Source organism: Buceros rhinoceros, unplaced genomic scaffold (genome assembly GCF_000710305.1).
Source record: "Buceros rhinoceros silvestris isolate BGI_N320 unplaced genomic scaffold, ASM71030v1 scaffold9897, whole genome shotgun sequence".
Taxonomy (NCBI): domain Eukaryota; kingdom Metazoa; phylum Chordata; class Aves; order Bucerotiformes; family Bucerotidae; genus Buceros; species Buceros rhinoceros.
In genome coordinates, this window is record NW_010423955.1 from 24,100 (window position 1) to 38,823 (window position 14,724).

Below are 14,724 nucleotides of genomic sequence, written 5' to 3' on the forward strand. Positions count from 1 at the left end.
ACCTGGACCCTAGAGGGTTTAGTCCTGCCTAGTCCTTTGGGTACCTTCTTTGTGACCTCTTTGTGAACTTGTCTAACTTTTTTTTGAAAAGCAGACTTGCTTTTCAGCTGCCTAAAGCAAGGAACACTGACTTAGTGTCCACTTCTCGGAGCAGCTGGTTTCCTGCATGTGGCTTTGGTGTGCTTTGCATATAGAGAAGGTAGAAAAAAAGATTGGAATTATTTAATAGTTCAAAGTTTATAGAAAGTTCATGAACATCTTTTAGTACCATTGTTGTATGTGTACACCCAGCTTAAAACCTCAAAATATGTTACTTTCCTATCATTGAGGTTTTCTAAATTTGATTTTGTGCACTGAAGCAGCCTTCAGGTACTCCCAAAGGTGAAAACCATTGCCTTAGATGCTTCATATTTGTGCACTGCTAATGGCCGCCTCTCAGGAGAGGTGGCCATCACATCTGTGAATCTCTGTGTGCTCGTTTCTTTGAGGTAGATGTGTCAGGAGCATGTGGAAAATGGGCTTAGCAAGAGGACTTTCTAAGTACAGTGGTTTTAATTGGAAGACATCGTAGAGGTGCTGAACTCAGCAAAACAAAAGTTTTGAGATGAAGTAGTGAAGTTGCCTGGTATGGTTGGCTGGGCTGTTGCTAGCAAGAACTAGTGCCAGCAAGTATCCCTGGGCAGTGTGGGACACGCTCTGCCAGCTGTGAGTACCTTGGGCAGGATGTATGAAAAAATAGGGCTGACCTTTCTTAGGACAAGCCTCTCCTCTCTCTCTCCTCTTTATAACATTTACATATATTTAGGAAAAGTGTTGGGTTTGGATTTTTTTTTCCTGTTTTTGTATTTTAATTAAGTTGTTTTTTTTAATCCAGAGCCTGTGAATTAAAGGGAAATGAAGGAGCTGTGATTCAATGCGGACAGGAACCAGGCAAAGTTCCCCTACTTACTCATTCTAGATCCTGTCAATTCTTTTCTATTTTGGTCCTGGATCTGTTTTGCAGGATTAATGGGCTGTATATGTACCTGCACCTGTATATCCTGTAGATTTAAATGCTTAAAAGAGTAGTTCCATCACTTTTGGTCCATGTAAGCAGAGAGACTGAGGAACACTGTCGCAGTATATGTAACTTTTATTTTCTTTTAGCCAGGATCTGATGATGTGGTACCTTCTAATAAAGACCTTTGTTACAACAATGTAGAAATGTTCTGAGGACAAAATTTATCATGAATGGTTCTTCTGCTGACATGGAAAATAGCCCTATGTCAGTGCAACTTCCCTGGTTTCCCTAAATGTATTTGCTTCTGTAAAATATGGAGATTTAACAAAATTGTCTCCTGAAGACAACCCATCAAAACTGACACAATGATTTTATTAGTAACATGGAAAAAAACACTCTGAAGAATAAAATATATCTGTCAGGCTGTGTGAATTTTAGTGTTATACCAAGAAATGAAATGTGAAACAGTATTTAGTGAAAATGGAGACATGTTGAATCTTGTGAGCATAGATCAGCATCACGCATGGAATCTGAGTAGTATTACTGTTCTACTGCATATTTAAAATAGTTGGAGCAAATAATTCTACTTGGCTGAGTTGCTCAGACTTCTATCTGACTAGAACTTTATATCATGTCTAGCGTGCATGTTGGTTTCCTCTAAGTTTTCATAAGTGAGAGGAAGTAGGATGCATTAATTAGGACACTGGTCTGAACTTGAGAAACCTCAGCTGACTTGTGACACCAGGGAATTTCCAGTGTGATATTCTCGTGCCTGACCTTATCTCTCACGTGGTTACCGGGCTTGTGGTTTTGTTTGTTTCTGTTTGGAAATATGCCTACTTCTTGAACATTCTTTATCTTTTGTCTTTTCCCTGAAATAACGGGCTGTGAAGTTGGATGTCCATGGTCATGAGTTTCAGATACTTCTGACGTTAACATGCTGAGAGCACACCTTTGTGTACCAGAGACACTCCATTAGCTGGGCCATGCAGATTCTTTACCAAAGAGTATTTACCTCATAGCCACATAGAGTAACCACTCCAGCGAGCTCTATATAAACTGATGAATATATCAGAAACACATTGACATTATGAAGGTTCAGGCAAAGTTCGTCCCCAGGTTTGTGGGAGTCTGTATGCATGGAAGAATTTATCCAGATCAGGCTTAATTTATTACTTTTCTTCAGCAAAAAGAATTGCTAAAATGTTTATACAGCATCACCAAGAAAGAAGCTGCACTGAGGGAGGGAAACAAATCTCCATTTCCTCTGCTGTCTTGAAACTTGACTCACATCCTGGGGCTTTGATGGAGAAAGGTAAAAGCTAAAGATGACAAGTGGACCAGCAAAGCAAGTCCATGACCAGTGCTAACGTATTCCCTCCCTCAGCCGTTGCTTTGCCCAGCCCCAGCGGTATTTTGCTTTGAGCTGCCTGTGGGTAGTTCGTTGTAGTTCATCTTGACCAGCTCTTCCCCAGGAGACCACTATGTGCCGAATAATTCCCAGGAATTTACAAGCCTGTGAAAGTTTGTCTGCGTGTGAAAAGTCTGGATGGAGGTATTCTCTTGTGGTATTGATACTGCAGGAACAAAATCAAAGTTCATGGGAAGCCTGAATGCCATGGCAGTCTGACCTTCTTTCACACCACATTACTTGATTCCAGCAGAAGGCTGCTTGGGCCTTCATTAGCAGAGAGTCCTGCAAACTGGGATGGAGCTGGGGCAGGAAAGAGGAGATACTCACACTGATTTTATGCACTTATCTTGAAAGACTGAAGATCCAGCTTCGTAATGTAGGCACCAGAAATTGTTGATAAGAGATTCTCTACATCAACCAAATGGGAGCATTGCCTCTTAATTTAATGGCACAATATTCTCCCATCTTCAGTGTCAGCTACTTTAACAGGCGAACATAAATGTGTCAATCTTAGTTTCAGCCAGATTTTTTGTAACTGGAAATGCAAACGAAACATCGGGGTGGCTGTGGATACCTGTGATCCAGCATAGTTATAAGCTGCTCTGAGAGTTGGTCTCCTGGGTATCCACAGCTCTGAGGCACCAATGGGATAAAGTGGCTGACCATGATTCTAGTTACGTTTTTCATTCTCACCACAGAAGCTCCCTAATCTTTGAAGTGTGCTAGCCTGTTAGAAACACTGCTCAAAGTCCACGGAGGAAAGAGCAGGGCATATCTAGTAAAGAGTGGTGGTCCTTGGGGCTCATTTGACCTTACTGGTGACTTAAAAACCCTTTTGATGGTGGCTGGAGTTTTCTGCAGGGCAGTTTTTCCCAATCCTGATCAACCCTGCAGACTCTCATATTCTTCTCATCTGCTTGTCTTGTTTGCCAGCAGGATCTCCTTGCCGGAGGGAGCTGGATAAGGTTTCTGCTCCATGATTTATCAGGAAGTCAGTGCTGGTGATGTAAGGCACAAGCTCTTCCCCCAGAGGGTCTTCGTATTATCTCAAGAATTTGCAGCTTGTGCTGCATCTGACAGTCAACTCCAGAAGACTGAAATCTGAGTCTCTTTCTTAGGAGTTTACGTAATTTATAGACATCCAACCAACAGAAAAAACACATCAAGTACATATTCATCCCACTTAAATACTTAGCGGTTAAATCCCTGAGCTGGGGAGAAGAGTTACACAAAGGTCTCAGAGCTTCAGAGCAAGATAAACACGCTATTCTCACCAGTTAAGAGGAGATAACGTGGACCACCGACAAAGGAAGGGAACCATGTTTCCCTTATTTGGCAACATCCGGGACATTGAGCCAGAAGGGAGAGGGTATTTGCAGGGAAGAGGTAGAGCATTTTCTCCCTCTGGCGTATGAAAAATACAACACCTTTAAGCCTAATAATTTAATGAACAAGCCTTATTTGTATACCCAGATGGTCTGAACAATGTCTGTCTATTCCTCTGGATGTGCAAAGGCAGTGAAACGCATTTTCACATCCCACTGAAATTCATGGCTATGTTTACCAAACTCACTTAGGCTGTGCTTCAAAACCCATCAGCTAGTTTTCCTTTTCTGAGCAAGGGTGGAATTTGATTTCAAAAGTTCTTGTGAAAGTTCTTCAGTATATTTTCTTCTATGCGGGGGGAAAAACCTTTGCTTTTAAAAATACTTAGGGGGATGCTTTGAGTATGGCAATTAACGGAACGGATGGATGTTCTTCTAAAATGTTCTTCAGGTTTATTATAAAATGTTTGGTCCTGAAGCTTGAGCTTGTTTTCTTGGGTTTTTGGCCTTTTTTTTTTTCCTGTAAATTGCTGTGCTCAGCAGCAGCTGCTTTGATTTACCGTGATTCATGTGACTTTTGCCTGAATTTCATCTCGGCAATGAAATCCAGATCAAGTCAAAATTCCTGTAGCTTTGGTGAAGCCTTCCCAGCGAGCTCTAATCAGGTGGAGATTTCTGTGAAATGCTTTAAACATTTTGAAAGATTCTTAGTGGTGAAACGGGTTGTGCAAATACCTGAGGCCGTATATTGCCCTCGTCACATACAGAACTGCTCGTTGCACAGGCAGCTCGTACAGCTCACTAGTCATTAATTGATACAGACATTATAGATCGGGGTTTTTAAATGTTCTTGAGTGCTCTTTTCACATTGCAGGCGTGGGAGGGATAACATCGCATCAGCCTTTTTTTTTTTTTTTTTTACTTTGGCATTGTGGGAATTGAGCACCTGATCTTTGAAATATTCTGTTTAATATAATTCTAGCTCATGCAATCATTGTTCATTCAGTCTTGACTGCAAAACAATTTAGGCTGGAATTAGTCGAGTAAGTTGATTGTAATCTGTCATATGGAAGATAACTTATTTCTGTCAATTTATAGCTGTTTGGGTTGATTTAAAGAGGGGGAGCAGGAGCTTTTCCTCTCCCCATCTCTGAGCTGAAGTGCCTGGGCTGAGTGAAAAGAAAAAATTCTTCTTCGATTTCCTGGATTACTGCAACCTTCTCCACCTCTCACTGCAATTTGATTATCTCAGTTTTTATCTGGAAAAAGAGGGCAATAACTTATGTTGGTGACAGAAAAGCTAGGCTGAGGTTTGTTCAAAAAAATATCATGACTCTGCAGCCATTCAGTGGGTTGACAGTGTAAAATCCCAGTGCAGGCTCCATGAAAAATCTTTGTATTTCAAGCATTACAGTTTGGAATTTTTTTCTTAAAAAAGGACCTTTCCTGTGAAATCTAATCTCTTTTAAAAACATGCAAATAGTAGAAGTAGTGCATAGAAGTAAAACTTCTGCTCGAATGTAAACATTAAGATAAAATCAAGAAGAGTGAAAAGACAACACATTTTCTGCTTTTTTCCTCTTAGAGAAAGTTTCCCCTTTAATGCCCTGTAAAGGATGAGTAGCTCACTCTCTTTTTGAGTGACATAAGGGTTGTGGCTAAAACTTACCCCCCCAAAGCACTTCTCATTGCCCACCATGAAATCTAAAGACATTTCGCCGTTGATGTCTTCTTTGATTCAAGCGAGGCTGAGGAATTGTGACTGAGGGCAAAATCTGGCTTGTGGTTATTTCCTTAAAAGTTTTAGACAATAATGGGCAGCATTGTGCCTTTGCATTGGGGAAGTGCTCTGCAGCCTTCACATCGTTGTCGCAAACTCAGTGGCTTTACAAGGTTCATTGCCAAGGAGGTTGTTAATTTTGGCTGAGGACCTCCGTTTAATCCTGACAAGTTTGGAGCTCCCGTGGAGTCTGTTTTGGCTGTGCTGTCTGATTGTTTTCCTGTGCAAATATGCACAGTTTTGCAGGTTATTTAGCTTTTGATCAGGAAAATGCTGTTATTGTGGGTAATGGGCAGATTATCAAAGGCTTTTATTGGCTTTTTTTGTATAGTCATATTTTTGAAGGTCAAGAAAAAGTAAGTTTTATTTTGGGTTCAATACTGATGCCATTGTTCCCCTGCATTGGAGATAGTATTTCAGAGAAAAATACTCCCTGATTGGCATGGGGCAGCAGTCGCAGGATTTAAAGCCCTGGTCTGGTGACACTGGAGACTTGTCAAAATCTGCGTTTGGTAGAGATTGTGCTTTCCACCTCTGAGGGTGCAGGGATCACCTCTGCCATGGGAGGACTTGCTGTGGTTGTCTCAGCAGGGACACCAAAGAGCAATAGAGACATACCTGTGTTGTCTGCTGCTTCTTGAGCTGGCGGTGGGATGCAACAGAGCCATCAGTGACCTTGTTAGGACGAGAAGACAGTAATTTCTAGTGCTGTCAAACTTGTGCTTTTCATCAGTTTAAGAAGTCGTGAGACTGCTTTCACTGTTTGTATTTGTGGTGGGTCGCCTGGCAGCTGAGAGTCAGTGCCATGATTGAAGGGAGGCTTTTCTTTCCAAGAGGAAGTCTTGCCTCTATAAATGCCAAATAACGTCATTTCACAGCTGGCATCAGGCATCCTTTTGAGTCACTATTGAAGCCTTTCACATTTTAAGAAGCGTGGGTGTCTTGGCCGTGCCGTTGTCCCTGCCCTCCTTCTCCTGCCTTGGGCTGGAGAAACCTGTGGGGCTTTTATGGCCATGTCACTTGTGGCAGCCTGACATCATAATAATAGTAAGGTGGTGATCTTTGCAGAAGTTACTTCTCCTTCTGCATGACCTCTCGGTTCATCTTGGAGGGCTGCCGGAGGCTGCCGCGCCAGGTCATACCCTGGCTCTTGAATACTAATGAAGGCCGGACAGACAGGCAGTCATAGGCTAAAGTGACAGGGAACGAGGAGAACCAAGGGGGGAAAGCATGGAACAGTACATAAATCAATGAAAGGAATTAAGGGCAAGGCAACACCATGCATCTCAGCTATCGTAGAAAATACGAGAGGTTTGAAGAACTTCATTGTATCTGGGAAAAGATTAGTGTTCCCTGGCAAAGTTTGTAGCGGGAGTGAAACGTCAGATTTTTACCTGGAAAGTGGAAATGAGGAGCGCCAGGAAAATTTTAAGAGGACCTTACAGTCTCCTTGTCAAATCCAAAACAATTTCTTGTTGTTAGCAGTGAAAGGTTTTAATGGCAGCTGCAGGTGGGCAGCTTACAAAAACCCCTGGAAAAATAGGTAGAAAAATGTTTTGCAAATACATATCCAATATACATAGCATCTAGAAGTCCAACCAAATCACAAACAACAGAGAAAAGGAAGAACCTCAAGAAAGAAGAGAGGTAATGCTTTTTTAAAAGCAAATACACACACATAATTTCACTCACGTTATAACAGCTCTCTCATAAGTCCTTGAGAAAGGTGCAGGAAGGGACAGTGATTGTTTTAGCTAATTTCTTCATTGGAAGGGATTGATGGTGTATGTTTTTTTTAACCATTTACTTCAGTCTTATAATATCACACTTGGTGAACTGCAGCGGGCTACGAGGTAGTGATATCTAATGCTCATAGAAAAGGGACAAACCTAGAGAAGAAAAACTTACTTCCAAAGTCTGTCTGGATGATCTGCCTAGTGAGTTAGGGCGTTGAGCTGCTGCTCTTTCTGGTACAGATTAGCATGCAACCCATGGAGCAGTGCTGCATCTCTGGGGTGAGAAAGGTAGAGCTCTAGATTGAGCTGGAGAGGCTCAAGATTTTTTTGGCTGCAGAGATTCAACCATATCGATAGCTGTCACATGTATGAGGGTTTGCCAGAATTGCCACGTAAAGTATCTCACCTGTCTCGCACACGTGTATGCTCGTCTGTCAGCTCAAACGGGAGGTTTTGCCTGTGCCAACCAACTTAGAAGAGCACTTTGAAATTGCAGCCTGTAGCGTTGAAATTACGCTAATAAAAATCAAGAGAATTTTAAATAGTCATTTCTGGTTGGCTACTTCTGTATGAATCAGCTGTGTCATTTAGAAACACGGGCTTTGCAGAAGGACAGAGGGGTGGCCACTGCCTGTGGCAGCCTGTTAGCCCTTGTTTATCTGGAAAGCTTTTGCTGGCTTCTCAAACCCACATAGTGTTGCCGGCTCCTGTTACACAATAGTAAAAGAGAGGCTGCAGAAAACAAAAAACACTGTTTTGCCACAGGAAATAATCTAAAGCAAGTCAAAAGTACAAAGGAGAGCTCTCCAAGAAGAGGTCCTGTGTGTCGGTGGTTTGCTGTTCCAGCAGATTCAGCTTGGGCTTTCTCTGTTTCTGTGGGTTATGTCATTGTTTAGATTGGTGTTCCTTCAAAACCAGCCAGCTGCAGCCATATGCGGCGCGTTGCCTCTCTTATCTTCTTCAAGGGATGTACAAAGCCCTTTCTTAAGATGTGAAATGTATGTGATAGAGACGGGGGGTGCTCTGTTTTACTAAGTAAGCCCTTTTCTGCCTTCTAATGGACCAACTGCGTGTTCACAGTAGGAATTCACTCAGATCTTTAGCCAATAAAGTAGGAGTTGTTATTGCTGTCCTCTAGCAGTAACAGCAAAGAAGCAGAGAAAAACAAACCCAACATGGCACTTAGACTCCGTTTGTCCCTTGCATCCAGCATTTCATTTCCATTGTAGGTTACTGCTGATCTTATTTTCCTTGCTCCATCCCAACAAAAATTATACATCAAAACAACGTTGGGGAACATAGGGGACTGAATGGTCTTGGAGATCAAATACTGGAAGATAAGATCATAGACATGAAGTAAGGCATTTTAGCAGAAGAATTGAGATAGCAACAGAGGGAAGGCTCTTAGAAATTGAAAACTCAGGTGAGATGCTCGTGCACAGCAATTTTTTAGGAATTAGAACAGGTTTCAAGAATTGGATCTTTTCTTGAAGTTGGGTAACATCCATCTCTACCTTGGGCATGGGAGCTGCCCTCATGTTTTATTGCTAGTGTTTTTATTAGCACTCTTGTAATTAGCAGAACTTTGAAATATTTAGTATTTAGAAATCTCATCCAGGTATTTGTAGGCTTAATTAATAATCTTCCTTGGTGTATTTTATCTCAGCATGGTGTCATTGTTTCGAATATAAATATTTCTTTCACCAGTTTTTTATTCTAAAGGGGCTCCTCATTTTGCCCATTGTGGAAGTGGCTGCATAAAGCACTGTGTGTTCAGGGTGACGCTGGGTTTGCTCTTCTCAGTATTACAGCTGCAAGCCAGCATATAGCCCTGCAGTTTACCCGTGACCCTGCCCTGCGCTGGGCTGGGCTGCCTCCCTGACACACTGGAAAGATGCATCAAGTTGGATTAGGCAGGAATCCGTCCTAGGTCTGATTTTATTCAATATTTTCATTAAAGACTTGAAGGATGGAATAAGGATTGATGCTTATTAAATTATAGTCCATATCAGACTCTGATAGGGTTGAGAGTGCTTGGTGGGCTGAGGAGGGGGGAAATTTTGAAGAAAATAACGAAGTGCTACATTCCAGCCAGGCCTTCTCAAACCTGCTGGTTTTGGGTTGGTTTTTTTTTTTTTTTAATATGTGATAGTCTGCACAGTAGTTCTGGGATGTTTAATAAGTTACAAAGCCCAGGAGTCTGGTTACTCTATAGACAAAGAGAAGAAACAACCTCAAAGCGAGCTCTGTAAATGCGAATGTGGGTCCTTAGTTGGTGCTGCTAGGGCCTCAGCTGGAGTGGGGTGGCCAGGGCTGCTACGGCATCTTCAGAAGGGTGGAGACCAATGTAAAACCGCTCCAGAGGATGGTAGTAAGTGAGGTCTGCGATCTGGTAAATACAAGTATGGAAGAAATGAGCTTGCTTCATTTAAAGAGAAAAAAATTGTCTTCAAGTATGTGAAAGGTGGGGACAAAGATGGGGTGATGAGCTCACCTGTGGAGGGTGAGCAGGGAAGAAGTCAGACATTAAGGTGCAGCAGGGGAAGTTGAGGAGATAATTTTCCCAGTGATGAGGAGAGGTAGATCCTATGCTACATTACCTAGCTGAGGAAAGTTTGAGAGTGCCATGATCACAGGGAGGGAGGTTATTTACTGAATTTTTATTTATTTTTTAAAAAAAAGGCTAGGCAGAGGTCTCTGAGGAATGGTTTAGGTTTGGGTGGTCGTGTCTCTGTGCAGGAGGATGGCCTCAGTGACTGTGTCACACCTCCTCTGGTCCTGCTTTCCTGACTCAGCTGCAGCCTGGCTTCTGCAGTTTTGGATTTGTTGTTGTGCGAGGAGGTTTTCTAATGTGTATTTCTACAACTCTCTGAAATGAAAAAGTCTGTGTGTGTTCTTCTTTGTGTCTCAGCTTCTACAGCAGCAGGCAGCTCACAAAGGAGCTGGGCTGTGTTTTGAAGAGCTCATTTTCTCGCAGGTTGTAGGTTGTGCTGTACGTGACTGATAAAAGATCTTTCCCTGCATTGAAGCTGGTCACAGCCCCAATAAATCTGGAACAAATTCAGAGAAAGCATGTCATGTTATGACTGGCGTATCTGTGAGCACGGAGCTCTGCTTGAGAATTAGACTAAGTTTGCAAAGTGCTAGTGCTGATGTCATTGCCTTGGAATGGAAGGGCTGTTGAAACAGTAAATACTTTCCGTGGCCAGCAGCTAAGTCTTGAGCTGGACCTTTTCCTCCCTGCAAAGGAAAGAATGCAGAACAAACCTAAAATGTGTATTTGCAATGAGAAAATCTTAATTAGTTTAGAGCTTTTAGCTATTTCAAACTATTTGCATACACAGCTGCTGTTCAGGCAAACATGAAAACTCTTCATGGAAACTTACCTTGAAATAACAAGTATTTTTTTCCTGTTTTGTAAAGCTGTGCTTGGTGTTCAAAAGTATGGTTGGAAAGTTCTGAAATTTATATTTGTACTGTACGTGCAGAAAGGAACATAGATGCAGGCTAACAGAAGCATGTAATAAAAGGCTTTAGTTCAACAAGACTTAACGTCGAAGCCCTGGTAGCACCAAACAGCTCCTGGGAAATAATTTCTTTTTTTTTACTCTTGTTTGTATTTGTGGAGTTTTTGTTATGACCCAAAACTCTGAAAAAAGAGAGATGACCAAAATACAAGCTTAGGTGTGGTCCAGGTCTTACAGCTGGCTTCTCAGCCACGAAAGGTTAGTCTGAAACACTGGGTCCAAATAACCCACAGCTGGGGAGTGACAACCCAATGCTGTAGCTTGGGCCAGCTATAATATCTCTTAGACACTGAGATCTACAGGATAACTCAAATTTTTGAAGTGTCCCTCAGAGAGACCCCATTGAGCATTCACAAGGAATTCTTCCCCACCCCCAGCTTCCTCCTAGGAGGAAGAGTTTTGCTACAGCAGATGTGGGGAACAGATGTGGAGAAGAGAAGTTATAGTGGGACAATGACCTGAAGTGTTAGTTGGGCTCTTCCTCAGCATGACTGAACTTCTGTTCCCGATGGCAAGGGAGGAAAGCAGCACGTGTCCTCTGCCTGTCTCTGCAAGCCCCAGGGTTAAAGACAGAGGGTTGACTTACAGAACTTTTATGTGTGTGTGGCAGACACTCGCTGCTCAGTTAGCTGAGGAAGAGAGAGGAGGACAAAGATTTAAAACCAAATCGGGGGCCTGTTGCTCAAGGTCATTTAGTGCTAAGTGGGTGAATCATGCTCAGCCACCCACCACCTTTCCTGAGCAGCTGTAGGTAATTTTTCTGCATTTTAGTCTCCTGTTTTACGTGAAGGCTTCCCCTTTCCTTCCTCCTGTTCTTCCCCACCTTTCCGCTACTGCATCTGTGATGTCTGGGAGATGTTCATGCTCGTCATCCCTAAATGCTTCAGTGAGCTAATCTGGTAGAAGAGTCCTTGGTGGCTGAAGAGTAATGAATAGTGAGCCAGGAAAAAAAGTCTTTTCACTAGTTCTGTATTATAAGCATAGAACATAGAAGATGGGTTTTTTCTTCTCTATTATTTCTCTTTCAGAAGGATTTCTGCTCTTTGTTGGCTTGGGAGAAAGATTTTGAGATTGATACTTAACGTGTTATGAGAAAGGTTGATAAGCTAGACCAACTTCCCTGCTGAGAGAGGGATTCAGGACAGGTCTCGTTCTCTCTAGCTTAGTCTACCTCAGGAGACGGTGAATAATCATGTTTATTACTGGAAGCAGATCAAACATCCATAGAAGCCTGAGAATTTTTTATGGCTTTTGAAACGAGGAAATCATGGATTTTAAATATATGAGAGGGTGACAATTCTGTGAGCTACCTTCTCTCTCCCAGAAAGATGGGCTTCAGTTTTATTAAAATTCTTTTCATGTGGCAGTTTGGCGCTGTCTTATATCTAGCTTTCAGACAGGGGTTGGGCTTGATGACCTCTCCTGAGGTCCTCTTCCAACATAAGCTGTTGCTGTAGACATCACTTGTGCATGTTTATTGCTTTCTGTCTCTAATGTTACCATTGCTTGATTTTCCCAGGGCATTACCTGTTGTTCCTGGGCTCTTTTTTGGTTTGAATTCAGTGCAGGGCTCTAAGGCACGTGCTGCCCTTGCCATGCAGTACAGGGATATCAAAGTGATTTGGTGAAAGGGAACTTCTTACCGTAGACTTTTCTTTCTTTGCTGGTGTTCTTGTAAAATGATTCACGGCATTAGCAAACCTGCGACTCGGGATACATCGATTCTGCCCGTGAAGTGGTTGGGGTGTGTGCCATACGTGCAAGTGGTCACCTGCATCTGCTCAGTCTCGTGTGCAAACACCCGGGAGGTTCAGCATGGGCTATAGCTGACATAGTTGGTCACCAGATGTTTATCATCTGATGTAGCTTATTCTTTAGAATATGTGATGCAGTGCCCGCTCATATATGTATTATTCATCATATTTAAAATGAAATTCTTTTTTTTTTTTGTCCCGTTTCCTCTCTCCCCATAATCTTTGAGGATTTGTCTTCTTCCACCACTAGCTCATCTGTATAAACTGCTGGAGACATAAATATCCGTATGTCCTTAATAACTCAAAACTACAGTGTGTCTGGTACTCAGTGGATCTGGCCTTCTCCCTGTGAACAAGCTGCATATCTGAGGAGCTAATATAAAAATTTCCTTAGTAGGACTCTTCACTGAGAAGTCTAATGTACTTTTTTTACTATTATTTATTTGCTGGGTATACCAAACTGCCTTAGGACTTAGTCAGTTCCTGTATTTGGAGCAGTTTGAACCTTCAGCCCTGACCTGCAAGGGTCAGAGGACTTAGTCACTGTACAAAGCGATCGTTTTTCACAGGAGAGGAAAGTGAGATTTCTCTGGGCTGCAGGGTTTATTTTCCTCTCCTGGTTAGTGTGACACAGATAGCATCCTTGCTAGAAAGCAGAGAGAGGAAAGAAAATTCAGTCCACATGTTTGAGATTTAAGGTTGAGAATGATTCACACTTAGCTTCTGGGGGTTGTAAGTAGGGGTGACATAATGACCATAAACCTTCAATAAAATAGTAGCAGCATTTTTGTTACGCTCTGCAGCTGCAGGAGTTGCTTCTGATTAACATCCCTTCAAGATAAGCCTCCAGGACCTCCCCAGTTTCCAGATCTGGATCTGAGCTTTGCTGACGCAGTCCCAGTTCTGTACTGATGCTGAAGGGAACCCTGAATTCTGAAACATCCCAGACTTTGATAACATTTTCACTTGGATCAGCATCTCAAACTTTTCCTTAGCTGTTTTAGTCCATCAGTGTAATTTTCAAGTCGGTATTATGCTGGCTAAATCCTAACACACTCTAAGGGTTATCTACTATGGAAAAAAACAATCATGCTATTGTCCTCTGCTCATGAATTATTACTACTCCCTTGTTTTCCAAGCAGCTGGGACTAAAAGGAATCCAGGAATGCATGGAGCAGGAGATCTGTCATTCCCACTCCACACCAAGGTGCATTCTTGTAGAGAAAGATGGGCATTTACACAGGAGCTGGGCCATCAGCATTCAGCCAATTCTACTTTTTTGGCAGCTGAGCACATGGAATTTTTGAGAAGATGATGTACTTTTTTAAAGCAGGTCACAGACAAAAATAAAGACACATTCTTGAGCTACAAGAAGTAGGTCAGGCTTTGGGGAAGTCATTTGTGTTGATCTGATCTTACCAATTCCTTATCAATATTTTTGGCTTCCTATGTCAAATTTGTTTGCTTTTCATAAAGAGATCCTGTTCATTTTGCTTTAGGTGTGATGTATTTGCTTTGGTGAGCGAGCTTTTAACATTAACATTTAGGAAAAAAACAGGCAAGAAACCCCACAGACAAAATATGTTCCTAGTTTTCCATTAGAGAATACTGTAGTGGAAAGTGAGGCCTCCCTGCGCTGCGGTCCAAAAGGAATAAAGCTGCTTTGTGTCACCTCATTACTCCAAGCCGATGTTTTACCTCAAGACTTTTTTGAGGGGGAAGGATAGGGGAAAGGCTGATTCCACTGCTCAGATGATCGCCTCTGCAGCGCCTTCTGTGCTCAATTAATCTATCCAGTTTAGGGACAGTATTTCACATCCTGCCCTGTGATAACACTGGGTGTAGCCCCTGCAAGAGCTGCTGTACTGGGCATAGGACTCAGGGAGGGATGACGGACTGCTGCCAGTCAGGCATCCAAATGAGCCTGGCATGACTTTATGACCTCCGTAGGTGAGAGGTGGCTGTTAAAAGACTTCCAGCATTACATGATAACAGCATTTAAGGGCAGGAAGTGGTAGGGTGGGTGCTGGGGCTTGGGGCAGACACCCTGGGCAGCTTGGCAGGGCTTTCCCCACACGGCGTAAGGATGCTCATCCTCTCCGGCAGCCCGGTGCTCTGGCGAGCAGGCGGGTAGCCCAACTCTGCAGCCGATGGGGTAAGGATGTGTTTGGTTAACAACCCAGGATAG

The 14,724-nt window shown here is 42.6% G+C and overlaps 1 protein-coding gene across 1 annotated transcript in view; it reads left to right on the plus strand.

Moving 5' to 3' along the window:
- The window catches only part of FNDC3B (fibronectin type III domain containing 3B), a gene marked incomplete at its 5' end in the record, with an annotated part of 96,692 nt that overhangs the window by 14,897 nt on the left and 67,071 nt on the right, over positions 1–14,724 (plus strand). The window lies entirely within an intron of this gene.